The sequence below is a fragment of the Papilio xuthus genome, unplaced genomic scaffold (genome assembly GCF_000836235.2).
Source record: "Papilio xuthus unplaced genomic scaffold, Pxut_1.1 DF827542.1, whole genome shotgun sequence".
In the NCBI taxonomy this organism is placed as follows: domain Eukaryota; kingdom Metazoa; phylum Arthropoda; class Insecta; order Lepidoptera; family Papilionidae; genus Papilio; species Papilio xuthus.
The window spans coordinates 1,814,703-1,832,101 of record NW_013531107.1 but is presented as its reverse complement, the minus strand read 5'-3'; the positions used below and the strand labels follow the sequence as shown (position 1 = coordinate 1,832,101).

At 31.7% G+C, this 17,399-nt stretch overlaps 1 protein-coding gene across 3 annotated transcripts in view; it reads right to left on the bottom strand.

Moving 5' to 3' along the window:
• IRSp53 (Insulin receptor substrate 53 kDa) overlaps positions 1–17,399 on the bottom strand; it is a 128,585-nt gene that overhangs the window by 51,379 nt on the left and 59,807 nt on the right. For all 3 annotated transcript variants that reach the window (XM_013313748.1, XM_013313751.1, XM_013313749.1), the window contains exon 3: positions 15,501–15,559. The gene's annotated coding sequence lies outside the window, so the exon portion shown is untranslated. The remainder of the gene's footprint in view (positions 1–15,500; positions 15,560–17,399) is intronic.

The window sequence follows — 17,399 nt, the reverse complement described above, 5'->3', positions numbered from 1 at the left end:
AGTTTGAAATTTTCAAATTAAAGACGTGTAGACAGGACAACGTCTGTCGGGTCCGCTAGTTAGAGTATACTTTTCTACGGGTGTTTCGTTAGTAAAAATTCACGACAAACTTCCACAATTAAGGGTAACGACGTAATTGTTTCTTTAATGGCAACTTAAACTTCCTACGGTTAAAACTATTCGATATAGAGCACATAATGGATTCTATTCCACGTAATTTAGTCGCATAATATGTCGGTAACTAACCACAGTGCAAATTCATAGAGTAAAATACTAGCTTTTAACAGTTAGTCCTAACAATTATCGTCAAAGTAAATGTTTAGTCTATTCGGTGTAACCAGACTAAAATGTATTTGAAGCATAATATTTTATAACATTAAAATCTGGATGACCGAGCATAGCTCGGTATTTTTTTTTAATTGTGTTTTTTGGAAATTATTAAGTACCACCCTTAACTTAGGATAATCTCCGAGCCACTCGGTGGGGACGTACAGTGAGCTGATGATGATTAAGTACGAATTACTAATAAAATGATGAAATATGAATAATATTTTTCGATCTTACCGATAGAAAAAGTTTATGTTTAAGTTGATTATCGATAATATATATACAAGAATTGCTTGCTGAATTTAAAGATATAAGATAATAAAGGAAAATTTTGTCTCTGGTCCGTTAAACGATCCATTGACTTGTATAGCAAACTTTTGGTTAACCGAATCTCGTTCAGTCATTTTAATATAATATCTACATTTCAAATTTTGGATGAATTTATTTTTCGTTTACTTCGAAGCGGTAAGTTCAATGATGTGGATAATTCATGCAAATGTATTTTTGGTTTCCAATAATGTTGGTGAATTTCTGTGCTTACTTCGAATTTTAATGTTGACCAAAGTCAGGCAGCATTGATATATTTAATAATACCTGATGAAGTTATAATAAAATGATATCGCCAAAGTATCAAATTTTTGAAACATTAATAATGATTTCGATGAAATGTTAATTATTTTAAATGATATGTAATATTATTAAATGCATTGCTAGCCTATGAAAAAGGCAAAATGAAAATTATATAGAACTAGCGATCGCCAGTCACTCCGTCCATGAATTAAAAAAAAAAACTTTATAGCGAGTTCCTCCAGACTATATTCTACATCTATGGCGAATTCCATCGAGATCCGTTGAGCTGTTCTGTACCTTCAAAAAAACATCCATCCATCCAATAGTAGTAAGATAGATTCATCAAAATAGGAAAGTTGCATACAAATACAGATTGAAAGAGCTTTCTGATGAATTTTTATTCATTAAAACAGAAACAACATGATGAAAAATAAACAACTCTTTCATTATAATGAAAAATATCGGTAGATGAAAACAAACACTTGAGCAAGGAAGATATCCTTTATGAAGCATTTGTATCGACAGGGTTAGTGTAATGAAGTGTGGGTGTGCGTAGCGAGACGACACGCCATAGCAACAGATATACAGCTGTTGTTACTTTATGAAGCATAAAACTTTAGTACAGCGCACGGATAATGGTAACGTTGAATATAAAAATCGATATTCAATGTGTAAATAGTGTTAACTTTGACACGGGCCTTGTTATAACAGTACATTACGATTTTAGGATACGCTGGATTTTAGTGTTATGTTTGTATTAAATTTAACGGTAACGCTAACGGTTACGATGTGTTATCTATAAGACTCCGCGATGTTGAAATCAATGTTCAGTCTTAAAGTTCATTCATTGTTCATTATAATTTTAAAAAGTATTTTTGTATTTATTAGGGTGTTGTAATTAACTGATTATATTATCATGGCAGTGAACTATTAAATTTTTTCTCCAATTTAAAATAGAAGTACGCACTTTAATTTTACGACCAAAACAACTTTCGTTATAAAAGTGATCAAATAATTTAATGAAAGATAAATTTAAACTTCACCACAGAGCCTAAATGTATTTTAAATTTTAAGCTATTTAATTTAGATACGGCCACTAAATTACGAATCCAGAATGGCGGAGCATTTGTGACAAAATATATTAAGCCTTTAAATTGCTAGGGTATTCAAATGTCAATGACATCTATTCGTTAAAGAACAACATATCAATGTGTAATTAATTTTAATATAAAAATTGTCTATAATTATCGTTGAAAATTATAATTGTTTTTTGAAAAGTTAAGTCTTAAAAATACATAAATGTTTTTTATTACTTTTTGTTATGTATAAGTTTAATGTCATACAAATTTCACACGAGGGCAAAACAATCATAACAAATTGTTCTGTCTTCGGACTTGTGCGTTAAAACTACAGCTCTACTATACTGCCTCTGTGTAAATTAAGCGTTATGTTTGTGTATTACGTGACCGTGTAATGCTTTATCTTGTTAGTGAATTCTCCCGAACCAATCCAATAAAATATTGTAAATATTGGGGTCCGAGAAATCTATAAAAATAAAACAAGTGACGCGTCAGTTGCAGAGAGAGGGTCGGTGTTATGCGGCAGCGAGACGCCTAAGGGTCATTGTCAGGGATTATATAACGCCGAAATTGCAACAAAAACCTCCCCCAACTAATCAGGGGACGGAAACGATCTCCAGAGAAGAGTTAAGCATCGGACATCGCTCCCAGTTAGGAGTGAATCTTTCCTTATTAATCCTTGAAGTCGTTTATTGTTTGCTTCTAAGAATTTACTTCGATCCAGATTGTCTAATGTTTTTTTTTCAATGTAAACAACTTTATGTCAGTGATAGCTCATTGGTTAATTGGATTTTCAAGATGTTTTTCCTCACCGTAAGTACGGCGGATAAATGTACATAAGTATGTAAATTGGATATCGAAAAACACATTGGGAGATGGTGGTATTCGAACACACGAGCTGCAGATTGCAAGTCAAGTGCTTATCTCATGAGCCACCGACGCTTCTATACTATTTCTATACTATAATCATATTCAAAAGCGTTAAAATGTAATGAAAACCTAGGTAATTTGTTTTTGGTAACGTAATAAATGTATTCTTAGTCGGAAATAACATGGAATATTGATCTGCAGAAAATAACTTCGTTCTTGTATCAATTTATGATACAACTTTTACAGTTTATTTATAGCATCAAGTTTTATAATAAGTGATGCAAGTACAATTGTTGTTCCCATACTCCAGTTTTAAGAAACTTGTCTATGATGACACACTTTCTAAAGTCATTATTCTTCGATGCAGTTTTCGATTTATTACAAATAGCTATGGTAGAATTTGTTATAATAGTTTGTTATTTGATTTGTTTTCAGTCTAAAGTATTGATTTTATAATTTAAAAATACAATTTTATAACGTTTTGAAGTCATTAAAAAATTATATTACTATTGAATTTACCCTTTTCTATTTTCGTGGTATGTGGACAAAATCATGGATCGTTAGAAAGCAAAATAAGTTATAAAAATATTTTCGTAATGAAATGTCAACACCACGTTTAAGATACCTGTTAAATAAATACTTTAACCAAAGGTTTATACATCCATGCCTCTGGAATATTAAATACGTCGTTTTATTTGTAGTTTAACGCGTCAAAGGATTGAAATTCTAATCATAATTTGATAAATGTGTCGAATTACGAGACGTAAGCTATGATAGGTTGGTAGAATAACTTTGACTTTTAAGTGAAGGACTTGTCAAATAAAATCTCACAATAAGTTTTATTTTTTCTTGCTGGTATGCTTGTTTTGTGTAAGCGTTCCAAAAGGCTTGAGTGGCCGCATGATATGCACATTTATTATCTTCAACTCAACCCCATCGAAAATTGAGAGTATTTATTACAACGCCGTCTCTTTGCCTAGTCCATTTTTCTATAGTCAAAGTCACGTTGACGAGTTAATTCGAGACATGCGAGGGGTGGAAATATCTGAATGCTTACGATATTTTGAGGTAAACTTTAACCGACTATTTTGTTATGATATCATAAGAGCCACTTAACAAATTACCTGAGCTTGAGTGAACGCTTTGAAAGTTTGGCAGTTACTAAAATATATTTAGTGTATTAAGCGTTGAGATTGCTACGAATAATTCTATGCTTCATAAAGCAAATTTAAATATTCTTGTTTAGAAAACTTTATCCTTAAGAAACAAACATTCGAGTTTATGATAAAGAAGATATATGATTATGAAATTAGTTTATGTACATTTAATAATTTCATATTTGCTACCTCATATGCTTAACACTCGCACAGTCATATTAAAATAATAACTATTCTAAAGCGTAAGTCATCAAAGCCGTCATATATTTTAAGATTATTAATGTTAAAATAAGCATAATACCAACACAGTCTCCTTGCAATCAAGGAAACAGATAACATCCGGAGTCTTTGTGTTAAATGTCCAAGACAAGCTTCGTGAGTGCAGACGTACTAAACAAAAGCACGCTAATGAGCAAATCGTGTACCGAGAGCGACGCTTCGATCAGGAACTCGACACTGATTGGGTGAAAGTCATTCAGGCTCCAACTCATTAAGTAACCGAAGTACAGTATCAGTAGATTCGAACAAATGAATGGATTGAGTCTTTTATTATGAAAAAACGTAGAATTGATAAGCGATCTTATCGATGATAAGTAGATATTAAAGATTACTAATAATATAGATGCGAATGTTTGGATGGACGGATGGATGTTTGTTCGAAGGTATGTCCGGAACGGCTGTACGGATCTAGATGAAAATTGTTATAGATGAAGAATATAGTTTGAAAAAACACATAAGCTATTTACTAAGTGCTCAGCGACTGAGTCGCAAGCAGCCAGTTGTTTTATAATATTTTATATTTATTTAAAAACTATGTTGATGAAATTTTGCATAGATGTAGAACAAAACCTGGAAGAATACGTAGGCTACTAATTAAGGTTTTTTTTAATTCCGCGCGGACCGAGTCTCTGGTGGCAGCTAGTACGAAATAAAAAGGCAATCGAATAATATTGTTCGATAGTAATTCTTACAATCTAATCAATTTAGCATGTCTTCGTAACAAATGGGAAAAATTTAATAATGTTCATGTTCACATCATTAACTCTTTACTGCCGGGTTTCTAATGCCATAATAGCATTGTATTACAGGTTTTGTCTTATGGAAAAGTCGATCTATGGTGACGTTTCACATCGGAATCGGAAGAAAGTTGAATTGTATCGAAATCGGCTTTCCCGGACTTGGCGAAAGTTTACTATTGAAGAAGAATTTAATCGACTGAGTTAAATTGCAAACTGTTCAAGAATAAACTGGTATTATAAAGGGAAATGATAATTTATGTATTTAAATAATTTTATCATTACAAAATATTCGAGATTTACCGTGGGTTTTTGAGACCTATTAATATTAATTAGTATTTTAAACGCTTTACCTCTACTCTTAGTAATTCTAAAAAAAGGAATTGTAAACATTCACCTTTTAATATAAATATATTTCGTAGAAAGCAAAGTAGGACAAAGAACATGAAATAAATAGAAGTAATTCAAAGTGTGGCACGTGTTACATCAAAGTCTTGTTATGTACCGCATGGGAATAATTTTAATTGTTTTAAGTCGTGACACGCGAGCGCTTCCCACGACTTTGGTATTACTTTGGTGTTGCGCTTACATAACGAATTGCTTCATTACCGCCCATTGCTTACTCGCCATCTGTTTTTGTTCTTATTTAAACAGATATTTCGCAGGAAAAAGAATTCGAGCCTTAAAGGAATGGTTTTTTATCGAATGATAAAATTCTAACCAACGCCATCGTTTCCGATGATAAGTTATTTGACACTCCCAACGGGGGTGCTCGTGAATTTATTGGCGATTTAACTCGTTTACACCAAAAGAAGTTACCCGCTGCTTGAGACGTTTCGATTTACAAATTAACAAGTTTGAGCATCTTTTTATCATCGTGAAGATTCTTTAATATTTTTTCTCTGACATCGATAAAAGTTTTTCTCTTGTTTTTAACGTAAAAATTTCATTATTAGAAAACAAAATATGAATCTATAACAACTTGTTTTTTATAAATATAAAGTACAAAAAAACAGTTAAACATTTCTTGTTTGTACACTTAGATATTCTTACGAAAGTTATTCCGCAACTTAGAACCATTCATCATTAGTTCGTGTAACAAAACTTTTCTACCCTTTCGATGAGGCAAAGAAACATCACGTATCGACGCCGAAATTAGAAACTAACTTGGAGTTATAAACAAACATGTGCAGATAATTGATTTCGTAGCCGTGATAAAGGTAATGCGTAGTATCTGTGATCCTGCAAGCCTACCTCCCCTCCCACCATCCCGGACAACTTGCGTACGTGATCCGAATGTTACCAGCACGATTCGTTTCAATTACCAACACGATCAATAGCCAAATTCGGTAATGTCTCAGGGTATTTTTTTATGCGGTGTCAAACAGAATATGTCCTCGGAATGTATAATAGATGAGTCGTTTGTTTTGATATGTTAACGACTTGTGCTTTAACAATGGATACGACATAATAATATGTATTTTGGATTCATTATTATATTTTTAGTATAATAAAGCACGTGCCACATTTGAATACAATACGATCAACGATTAGTCAATTATAAACAGACTGGTTACTTTTGAAAGAAGCTGACCACTCTAATATGAGTTATTGACAAGTAAACAGTATAATTGTGAACAGGTTTGTATTAAGATAGGTGAGTAAAAAAACGGAATAGAGAATAAAAACAAAAATTAAAATGATTAGTACCACTAGAATCAGTTAGCAATCACTCTGTAAAAATTCAAAACCAAACGTTAGAAAACAACAAAGCAGAGCAAGCATTGAATGCCTGATTAATTAACCTAAACCGACGATAGAATACATTAAATTTTGCTCATCGGCGCGGCTGCAGGCGGGGGCGTAATTGCAAAGAGCCGACTCAGCTAAGATTTACCAATTAAGGGAATCGGAAGCGGAACCGCTCGCCTACTCAGCGGGCGCGAGCGCGCTAGCAGGAACGATAGAGCTGCAACCTGAACACTTCATACATGCAATTACTTGAACCGAGTTGCTTTAAACTGCATCTTGTAAACTATGGGATACCCATATTGTACCTGGTTTTATTATTTCGGAATAAATTCAGGCAACCTTTTAAGAAATGAATTTTAAAACTGACGACATTCTGACGTCACGAAACAAACACTTTCTAAAAAAACAATTTTACTTATATTATAAATGCGAATGTTTAGATTCGTGGATGGATGTTTGTCTGAAGGAACTCCAGAACGGCTTAACGGATCTCGATAAAAATTTGTCAGGGATGTGGATGTCTGGACGAACACTTAGGCAACTGATTAAATTTTTGTATAATTCCGCGCGGACAGAGACGCGGGCGACAGCTATTATAATAATACATTTTAACTATGCTAAACAACTAAGAAACTAAAAATAAGGATCGTAATTCATATTTTAACAGAAATTAAATCTTCAATGTATTTTGAGAGATTAAATTTAATTTCTAATAAAATGATAAAATATTTACAAAAAATTAGAAATGTTTTTTGAATGATGAAAACTAAAAACATTATCCGCTTAACTCTATTTTAAAATTGTCACGATTTAATATTTTTAAAATATGAATACGAAATTATCGCGATCATGTGAATTTCACATTTCATGATAGCTCTTGCAATTGCTGCTAAATTATACTCTTCGCAGATTCATATAAAAAGTGAAAAAGCAATGCATGGGTTAAGTGCTTTCCATTTATAATTTAAAATTAAATTTTATTTAACATAAAACATTTTATTAAATCCAATTTTATCAAAATTTAAGTTGTTCCTCTTTTATAAATTTTAATTTAAAATTAAAATATCTAAATGTTAATCAAATTAAATTACATTATTATTTAAATTATATTTAAATTTTAATAATCATTCTATAAAAAGGCCTTCTTCATCGATTTTCATCCGCAAAAAAATAAGTTTTACATAACCATAAAATTATATTTTTACCATGACACAAAAGAAAAAAAATATTTTTATTGAAAAAAATTTACAATACACTACCAATATATGTACAACATAAGTTTAGAACAACTTTAGTATAACAATGAGATTAAAGAAAGAAAAGTTTTTCATTAAAAAAAAACTTATCTCTATTACTCACAAATGAACTGGCGACCGGGATTGCAATAAAAAAACAAAAAGGGAAAAGGACAAAGCAAAGGTAAATTAAACAAAAAAAATAAATAGGCAACACGTTTGAAGGTAATTTCTTGTCCCAAAAAAATTGTGTCTTCCTTAAGAACTTTCATTTCCTTTTAAACTTTGTATAAAATCTCATTTATATGTATTTATAATTCAGGATTTTGTGATAACTTTGAAAGAGTGGAATATTAATTGTTTAAATTAACAATAGAAATTATTACTCGATGACTATATTATTAAAACACAGTATTTTAAAATCATGACGAATGAACGTAGAAAAGTTTTAAAAATAGAACATCTTTACCACAAACCACTTATTAAAATAATTATCATAAAAATCTTTGTATAATAATAATAATATTTCCATAAAATTTAGAAAAAAAAAATATTGTAAAAATTCTTTACATATAATAAATATTATTTATGAAATTAGTTAAAAAAATATTAGCAAAAAGGACGGATTTTTAATAAAAGGGGACGTATTCACATTTATTACTAACGGAATTTTTATTCCAAGGACACATAATACCGTCTTGTGAAATATCAGAGACGGTGTGTCGGCTCTCTTAGCAGATTAAATTTGAAAATTTTCCTGTACAGATCAAAGAAATCTAATTTAATTTACCTCCGAGGTAACTGAGCCCAGGTTATCTTATACCATCATCTACTGATATCAAAAGTTAATTATTAATTTCAAACGACTGCCTAAATTTTAGGCGAAATGTTTTTAGTATATTTTAAGGGTTTAGGGAATAATATAACTAAACATTTTTGGATTATTTTAGAAGTTTAGGTTGACATTTTTAAAGATATTCAATACAATATCATCCTCATCAGCTCACTATACATCCCCACCGAGGGGCTCTGCCACAGTCAACCACGCTGGCCCAGTACGGGTTGGTGGACTTCACACATGTCTTTGAATTTCTTTCCAGATATGTGCAGGTTGCATCACGATGTTTTCCTTTACCGTAAGAACGTCGGATGTACATATGTAAATCGGAAATCGAAAAACACATTGGTACATGACGGTATTCGTACCCAGGGCCTGCAGATTGCAAGTCAAGTGATTAACCCCTGAGCTAATAAAGTGGATTAAAATAGGAAATAAACTAAAGGGTTTCCTTTTAGAAGCGCTTGTTTTCAGTTAGCAACTACTAATTACTACTACTACTTTTATTTATTTTACTTAATAAAAAAATAATATTCACTACCAATCCGGCGAATTATATCAAATAATTATTAACAACAATTTATTTAAATCATGGAAATAAGAAATTGAAAATCCATTCACACGCTACACCTTGTAATTGGTTAGTATAAACAGAAAACATAAAACTGTTTCTACTAACGGACGTATCACCGAACAATTCGTTCAAAATCCAATCAACATTGTGTCGAAAACAATTGAAAGTGTTGAACATATATTTAACATGAACACTCGATTCCTCGAAATAGTTGATTCCAGTTCCCACAACACAGAGGCGGTGGAGTTTCGCATTACTCGTAAATATCAAACATGTTCGCATTACAGCGATCTGTAACCTACGTCCACACTGGGGAATGATTAATTTCCGCACCCGTATTGGTGTACGTATCGTAAGCTGTCAACACACTACAGTGGAGTCATTGAATCGAAACTAAGCAATAGTCGCTACCAATATTAAATTTTCGAGGTATTGGAACGGAATAAAAATGAATCAAGAACTCATCACATACGGAGCTCAAAAACTGGATTTGCGGTGCATTTTAGATACTTTAAATCCCCAAAGTTATTAATTAAAAATTTTAAAAATCATAAAATGAATAAACTTTCACACACATCATGGTTTGTCGATGTCTTTTTAATGGTAATGTTTGATCATTTACAATAATTGCTATCACCCTGGTGTATTAACAACTTAAAGGTCGAAGGACTTCAATGTCAATAGAGCGGGCATGTTTACAACGAGAGTAATTTTGTATCGTGAGCCGTGTCTGACACAAGTGTTGCATCAGGATCATTCTTAAAGGCAGACAGTATACACAATTTCCTTGCTTGCTTCAGGCATAAAAGATTATTTTAGCAATTAAACTCCACATAAAAATCAAAGAGGAAATATTAAAAGGGGGTAACAGACTATTGTTTGTAAAAAAAATATAAAATCTAACGTATAAACGTTTCGTTGAAAACGTAGTGCCTCCCGACCCTTTTGTAGTTACCGCATGCGAGTAAATTTACAAGCCTGCGATAAGTCGAGTTTATTTCACAGCAACCCAAGTGGAAAATTAATGGCACTATTTTAACTAGGCATTTACTATAACGTCAGGGGATATGTTACGAGTCTACTCTTAAATGGAGTCATAATTGTTCTATGTTATTTTACTTTTTGTTTTGTGTTTAACAAATAAAACGAAAAATATATTTATTGATATTTAGGAATCAATGTTATCATTGCATTAGTCAGAGCATTATTATGGTAGTTATAAGGGGAAACCAATTTAAAAAAATGAAGCTTTTTTATACCTAAGTATTGTATTAAAATTTGTAACAAATTAAAATACATGTATGTAATTAAAGAGAATAAAGTTACCGAATTGTACTAGTATATGTAAATAAAATTATAAATATTTGTCTGAGAACAAATTTTTAACTGGCAATATTTTTAATGACGCTTCAGACCATTAAACGCGAATTTAACTAAAAATGTTCGTTTACAATTTAAATTTATCGTTATGCGGATAGAATAAATATAAATACAGCATAAATGACAAACGTCCAAAGTGTCATTAATTTAATTGTTATTTAATTTTCATGAAATCTTACTTTTTTTTATTAAAATATGTCATTAAGATTAAATTAAAATAATCAAAGAATTAACTCTATTTAACTAATGTTAGGAAGAAATCCGTCTCTGTGCCGGTGTATCGGCGCAACACTAGCCTTATCAAAATGACAATTTATGTCCCCTCGCTAATCAATCTGACACTTGACTTTGGTAAAGAAGCGTCCGCTCTAAACGTTTCTAACTAATAACGTCTAAAACTATCAAGAAGCATCATATAATCAGCTCACTAAACGTCCCCACCGAGGGGCTCGGAGCCTACCCTAAGTTAGGGGTGACTAGGACATAGTCAACCACACTGGTCAAGTGCGGGTTGGTTGACTTCACACATATCTTTGAATTTCTTCTCTGATATGTGCAGGTTGCATCGCGATGTTTTTCTTCACCGTAAGAACGTCGGATAAATGTACTTATGCATTTTGGAAATCGAAAGACACATTGGTACATGGCGGGATTCGAACCAAGGACCTGCAGATTGCAAGTCAAGTGCTTGACTCCTGAGCCATCGACGATAAAGAAGCATAAATATTGCGAATCGCTATTTTAGATATGTTTGTTAGATAATCTTACTATATATTATCAAAAACGCTAATAGCATTGTAATATTTGCCGTGACATGTTTTATATTATAACATAAACATTACTATCTGTGTATTAATGCAAGGTGAAATGGGAATACTATTTTAGCACAGTTAATTATATAACGGCGCTTCGCAATATCGCATTAAAACCAGCGGAGCGCAAACGACCGCTAGCGATGTCCGCCCAAAAAGCGTTATACAATCAATACAACACTGCTTTGCTGTTTCGCTCCGAACGTATACATCTAAGACCCCTTTTCCACTAGTCTAACAAGCCATATGACTGCTATTTCATTAGAAACGGATGCACATTACCACTCTTTCAGGCGATCGCTGTAGAAATAAAAGTCGTGCGCTGTCAGTCTCGCGCTAGTGGAAATCTGGTTTAAAAAGCGAATTATACCTTTGCAGTTTTCAAGTTTCAAGAAAGATTTAAATACACGAGTTTATTGTTAATTAATTTTTTACTTTTAATTTCAAACACGAACTCTAATTAATAACATTGTTTTTTTTTATCTTTAGATTTATCAAGTTTTATGACAGGATTCTGTGTTGAATTAATTTCAAAAGTAATAAAGATGCATACGACTACATGCAATAGATTTTTTCCAGTTCAAACCTTTCACGCAAAACGTATTCACTTGGTTATTGAACGATGCAATGACGATCATCCGGGCTGCAGGTTTTATTAGAGTACGAAATTCAGTTTTTAATAAACTGCACACAGTTAGGTAGCCGAGCTTTGTAGAGCGGAGAGTTATATCGTCGAATTTTCAGCGGCGTTGCTTTAAAAGTAGGCGTAGTATTCCAGGGGACTGCATTCGTCCTATACATAGTAGGTTTTTTTGTTCGTTGCCAGCTATTTTCCGTTCCCCATTCACATGAATCAAACAGAACGGACTCATTTATTTGATACTGACTACCAAGATATACTACGTATGTATTTGTTACACACAAATGTATGGGTGACTGTGATAAAACGCATTGTAAGGAAATTCCCGTGTATTGAGTGGTAATAATATTAATGGACTGGATATTGACGTGTAATTTATCTTTCCCCCTTTTAATCTTTCGCAAGAATTGTTATTATTTAGTTGAGTGAGATATGCTCAACATCTTTTTTTATGAAATTCAAACTGGAATATATTTATTATGTTATGTTAAATGCTTATTTAATTAACAAATATTTACTGATAATTATGACTGAAAAGGGACAATAAGATACAGGATATACTGGAAACGTCTGGTATAATGAGATAGACTGTAAGGTTAGGTCTAGTTACATCAGTCTAGACTACACAAATAATATTATCACATGAAATTAATAAAAAGCAATCCTGATGAATTTTAGGTATAATGTTGATTAAAATGTAGGAGGGACTTCAACTAAGTAATTGTAATTAAGGAAAGGGGATCCAAATTAAAGTAATTTGATAGCAAATTATTATATAATTTGATTAAGCGGTAGGCAGATTTTCCTTAAGGTCCAAAACTATGTAGAAATTAGGTTAAAATTGTTGTCATCTCCCACAGGGTTGTGTCCGGGGACAGGATTCATTTCGCTAAACAACATTTGGCTTATGTCTTAATCAATTAAGTTAATGAGCTGCTTTCAAATGTAATCTTATCTCTTATTTTAATTAAGATCCAAGGTAAATACATCTTATAATTTATTACCCTTTCCTTAGCATTTCCATTAGGAAATCATTTTAAAACAACATGGATTGTTTTATTTAAATATCATTAAAGAAAATCATTGCCGGATTTGTATTAGTGTCTTACCACAGTTTTAAATTAAAAAAGTCTTCGAAGTTTAAAGCATTAAAAAAGAATATAATGATTTCTTTAAAAGCTAATGAATTATAAATCAGTCGTTCTGAATCCATTTCAACTTCGATTTTAAGATGTAACAACTTTTAGTGATTTTCGCATTCGCCTTATTAGAATTTCGATCAAGTTACTGCTGTCCGCATTATGTCGCATGTAAATAATCTATATAACAATCTTTTAAATATTCAAACAATATTATATGAACATATCAATACGTTCTTAGCCTACGTTAAATGAAGATCCGGAACGTGTTCTTTTATAACTTTCATCTTTTAATTTAAATTATGAATATTTCACAAGGTTAAATTCCAAATTCAAAAATTTTCTTTTCTAAATCAGAGACAAATGAAACTTTTTTTTTCTAAGTGCTTCAAAAGTTTGCAAACAGCCAGCGACAATGAACGTGGTTAAAATGCTTCGTAACTTGCGCTTTGTATTTTTTTGTTCTAACTTTTACAATTCCACCAAAGGGAAATGAGAGTTAGCAAGCAATTAAATTTTTAACTGACAAAGACGTCACATTCTTTTCGTTATTAGTAAAGGAAATTATGGTTGCGATTGGTTTTAAGTATACGTTTCATATTTTTATTTTTTACTGCAGACTTTATCAATGGTCTAGATCCCAAACTTATTTTGTGTACTGCCCACTTTGAGAATAAATATTTTTAGCGCCTCCATATTTTCACATATTTAAAAACCACTATAACTTCAAATTAATTTAATTATTTGTTGTGACCTATATATGTATATTAACGAAGACTTCTATACGAAACTTTTACTGTAACCTGCAACTTGAAACCTGCAGCGCCTACAAGGGGGCGTTATCGCCCACTTTGGGAAAGACTGGTCTAGATTTTTTATGACGTTTCGAACTCAAATTTATTATGTAATTTTACTTTAAGCATCTAAAACATACCGAAGAAAATACATTCGCATATTTTGTTTCCTCTTTTATTCTATTTCTAAACATATCATAATAATGGATAAACATTTCATAACATTTCATGAAAAAATCTTGCGCCAATCTTAAGATATGTTAGTCGACCTAATTCCTATGTAATACAAAATTGTTAAGCCGCTACAGCAATCAAGTATCAACTCCGTCCAGTGAAGGAGCCAATTATGACGTTATCTTATAAAAGTAAATCTGTTTGTGGAGCATGACGCTCAACGGTCTGTTGAGCTCAAGTGGAATGCTCAACAATAAACGGGAGAACGCAATCACTAAACTTTTTTTTTTATTTATTCAACAAATGGCGTTTGTAATCATAACGTAAAATATAAAGCTGGTTAACCACAAGTCGTTGTTTTTACGCCAGATTATAGCTTAGGTTTCAACAATAGAACGAATAGAATAAACTAGTGGCCTATGTATTATGTATGTCTATATGTTTCAGACTATGTTCTATGTATGTCTGTGCCAAATTTGGCCTTTACGGAGATACCTTCAAACAAACATCCATCAAAACATTCGCATTTATAATATTAGGAAGATTGAAATATATGTATACAATCTTTATACTGAAATATAAAGCAGTTTTATATTAAAATAATTTAAATTGCTTGAATTTATTGAGCTTAAATATTAATAAAGCACGTACAATCACTTAACGAAATTAAGTGTGGGTAGTAAATCCGGAAATCAATCTCATTAAACGCAAGTTAATCACGTCCCTGCACATACTGCGTTAACACAGCTCATTAATATTATAAGCTGTTTATTTCATTTTTAGGGTTCCGTACCTCATTGGAAAAAAACGGAACCCTTATAGGATCACTTTGTTGTCCGTCCGTCCGTCTGTCAAGACCCTATTTTTAAATTTGAAGTCTCAGCATGATAATCGTACTTCTTACTAATTTTCCTGGGTTACTAATATTATAAATGCGAAAGTTTAGATGGATGGATCTTTGATAGAAGGTATCTCCGGAACGGCTCAACGGATCTGGATGAAATTTGGCACAGATGTAGAACATAGTCTTGAAGGACACAAAGGTTAGTTTTTTTTAAATTCCACACTCAGTTGCGGGCGACAGTTCGTTACAATAAATTGAGCACAAAACATTTCGTATAATAAAATATAAAATGTACTTACATTTACGTTGATCTTTTCATAGCAAATCACTTCTTGTGAATTATCAAGATTGTGTTTACCTGCAAATATAAAAATACAGTTATAGTGACATAATTCAATTATTAATAAAACTTTCCATTTTCAAGGGGTATACACGAAGCGAACCTTTATACTTCACACTTCCACTTCCTATATTGTGCGAACGTAAATAAGTACGATAAATCTATTTTTAATTTTGAATAAAAAAAATATAAAAAATGGGTCAAGTGACGACCATAATTTTTTACGAAGTGGTTAAGCTTTCGCTTTAAATTTGAATTTTGGCAAACGGTCTAAGCTGTAAATGCCTCTAAATGTCAAACAGTGACCAATCGACTGATTGTGATTGTGACTACAAAAAAAGCAAGTTGTCTAGTTTATACTTGAAACATATAGCTAATAATAAAAGCTTACAAAAAGAGTAGACAATCGAATTCCTTTAATATTAGTGAAGTGTAAGACAAAACACATATGAAAGTGCCCTGCGGCAACGGATAAACTGAATAAGCTATGGTTCCACAAATATAGAACAAATGTTTATTTTCTTTATCAAATTTCGGTGAAATAGTTTCCCGAGGAAACGGTGGGATTATTACTATCTTATTGCTCATAAATCCATCGGCCCAATTCAAGTTGCCGGTACAAGTCTACGATAGTTATTATACGGCTACTTGAGTAGCATTTAATGTGTTTAGTGTACCATTGCATTTCAATATTAAGTAAATAACTTTATTAATTGTGAATACTTCTTTGTAATAACTTAATTACACCTATTTCTTCTCACATTCCTTTGTTTGGCTAAACTATATGAGGGAAAAAACAGCGATTTGATTAATTATTAAATTAAAATAGATATTAAAGAGAAAAAAAAGTAGTTACTTTGTGCATTTTATTTCTATCATGTTTTTATCTGTATGGAAATAAATGGCTTTATTATTATTTTTATTATAGATATTAAAGCAAAATTCGTTGGCGTTGTGTTTCCACCTTCATAGAGAACATCATATCCGTCGATTTTTTTTAAATATTTTTTTTACATTTCCGATGCTTATGAAGGCTTATTGAGCTTTAATTTAAAGCTATAAATCGCGAAACTGTTTACTTAAGTCTGTACAGATACTTTATTTTATTTTATTCTCTGAAAATCTAGCGGAAAAATAAAGTATTTTATCAATAAAACATGTGGCGTTGTCGTCGCAGCTCAACATTTTAATTTGGCTAAAAGCGTCCATCTCATTGTGGTCGGACACATGATTCGGGATTTTACAGTATTCCCACAGCGACCTGAGTAACGGCCGGGACGCATTAAGTTCGCGGACCTTAGTACACGTCTAAACGCCTTTCACTTTTTATTTATATGTATGTTTGCTCAAGTATAGAAAAATATATGAACCTACGTGTCTTACTGTTAGTTTCTTAGAAAAAAATCTCGTTATCCCTGACATTATCGTTGATAAAACTGGGATGATATGTTTTTGAACGGGGTGTCAGAAGCCCACGGTTAGGAAAGCGGAATTGGTTTAATGTTTTTTTTTTAAGGAATGAACAACAAATAATTTTGTAATTATAAGCATAAAACCTAAAAAAAACTTTTAAAAATGAAAACTTATACCCATCATAAATAAAGATATAACTTGATTCTTTATACTCGAATTTAGTTTTATTTTTAATAAATCTAACTTTCCTAAAGAAAAAAATATATCGTTCGAAGAAACATTGTTCGAGTAAACATATTTCTCTGTTGATAGTACAAATGTTTTCTTTATCAATTTAGGTTAATTTGTTTTCCGAGAAACGGTGAGATTGGCAATCTTTTATCTTTCTCTCGATAAATCTTCCACCCTAGCGCATGTTTCCGCTATGAGTTCTTAATAGTTATTT